The sequence below is a fragment of the Schistocerca piceifrons genome, chromosome 8 (genome assembly GCF_021461385.2).
Source record: "Schistocerca piceifrons isolate TAMUIC-IGC-003096 chromosome 8, iqSchPice1.1, whole genome shotgun sequence".
Taxonomy (NCBI): Eukaryota; Metazoa; Arthropoda; class Insecta; order Orthoptera; family Acrididae; genus Schistocerca; species Schistocerca piceifrons.
The window spans coordinates 386,827,150-386,829,265 of NC_060145.1; the positions used below are offsets into that span (position 1 = coordinate 386,827,150).

Genomic DNA, 2,116 nt, shown 5'->3' on the forward strand with positions numbered 1-2,116 from the left:
GCGCAACCTGTATAAGCAGGTTGTCTGTGTCTTCTTCCTTATTTTCTGCTACTCCAAACAGTCGTAGACTATTTCGCCTCTGGTACTGTTCTAGCTCGTCTGTTGCGGCAGATAGTTTCACTTCCAAATCTCGTACCTTTGTCTCGTATCCAGACACAGACTTTTTTAGTGCTGTAAGTTCGGCAGTATTGGCCTCAACAGTTTCACGCATTTTGGCCAATACTGCTGCCGTTACTGTATCTGATACAGTGCCTGCTATCAGATCGAGATTGTCTTTATCGCGAAGCGCAGCGTTTACCTCGGAGCGGACCAGCTCCGCTATACCGGGAGCCGCGGCCGCACCTTCGGCCAAGAGCGAGCCCGCCGCACCTGCTGCTTACGCGCTGCTGTTGACTCTTCTGTTTACCATTTCCTCGAAGATATTGGCGCAGCACAGAAAAAAATAGCACTACTGCACAGAACACTGTTGTTTACACAATTTCCACTGGTACTAGACAACACCACCTGCGAGAACACTTTCGCATTCAACTAAATTTCGCGAGTGGAACTTAACACGTGTTGTTACGTTTACTATTAGGGTATATTGATAATTTTTACTTTTTGGACAGTCTGACTGCAACTGAATGAAACACAATTTTCGTGACATACACGTTTCGCATTTATTCTCTGCAAGGCATCTTCAGTGGTAGGTTGCGTGGACGATTTTGTACATGATACGTTTCTCATCCATTTGTGGTGCCGTTCCTCTCCTTATAATTGTCACATTTCACTGCACTAGGAACTGAACACTTCCTTCTGATGCAGTGTTTAGGTTTGTGTTAAACTAGTGCTCAATACTACTTGCTTTAATCCATTTCCCCATGTTTTTAGGTTCAGTCCTTCCGGCTATCTTTTCTGCTGCTTTGTATATACAAGATTTAATTTGATCCCAGTCTTCACTTACTCCACCATGTTTAAAAATTTTAGCTAGGTTGTCTGTTTCATGAGAATAGCGCTTTGCCAGTCCCTCAGTTTTCAGTTTTTCTAGTTCCCATTTAAGTTTTGCTGGCTGCTTCTTCAAACGTTTGAATCTCAGTGAACTTTTCATCAGGACCAGGTTATGATCGCTGCCTATGTTTGCAGGTGGATAGCAACTGCAATCTTTTACATGGTTCCTAAAACGTGTTTTCATTAGAATGTAATCAATCTGTTGTCTCTTTCGGTCACCAGTGGCCTTCCATGCGTATCTTCTTCGTTTGTAATGTTGGAAAAGTGTGTTTGCAACAACTAATTGGTGCCTCGAGCAGAACTCGATTAGTCGATCTCCTAATTCATTTCTTCTTCCAAGTCCATATTTGCCAACAATTCCTTCCTCCGGTTCTTCACCCACAGTCGCGTTCCAGTCCCCCATGGCACTCAGGTTTTCATCTCCCATAACATTTCTCCTCGCATTACTTATTTCTTCTCATATTTCGTCGATGACTGCGTCTTCTTCTTTGGATGTTGGCATGTATATTTGTATTATCACAGGGTCCTTTGGTTTAGTTTCGACTAGTATTATTCGAGAGCTATATTGCACAATTAAGTAAGGCAAAAATGGAAGTACCGCTATATTAATAGAACAATTAAGTAATTACGCGTTGTGCTTGGACACAATAATACACCAGCTGAAATAATCAATTTATCACTGAACGAGCAAAAGCTAAAAAATATTGGCCCGTGGGGGGATCGAACCCACGACCTTCGCGTTATTAGCACGACGCTCTAACCAACTGAGCTAACGGGCCGTTGATAAAACAGTGAAACTTTTCTACTCATAACCATCACGTAATTTGTAATAATGGATTCTAAGTTTTGAAATTGAAAAGGTATTGTGATAACTGTTTGAACAACTCAACTTACTTCCTAGGCAACCATGAAATGCTTATTTTTAATTATCATGAGGACATACGAAATATTTTATGCACACAGGATCAAAGTACGACGTAACTCTTGTGAGCAGTTCCAAAAAGTAGGGAAAAGATATCTGGCGTATCAGGACATCGTATAGTATGAAGCAGACATTTCAGATTTGTTCCTGTGGCGGTGTAACCAACTCCCTGCCAGATAATGCGTCAAGACAACTTACACCCAAATT

General features: G+C 41.7%; 1 non-coding gene across 1 annotated transcript; it reads right to left on the reverse strand.

Annotated features, from left to right (window-relative positions):
- Window positions 1-1,692: 1,692 nt before the first annotated feature.
- On the reverse strand, window positions 1,693-1,766 carry Trnai-aau. The gene has a single exon. It is a non-coding gene; the product is annotated as a tRNA-Ile (tRNA).
- Window positions 1,767-2,116: the final 350 nt, after the last annotated feature.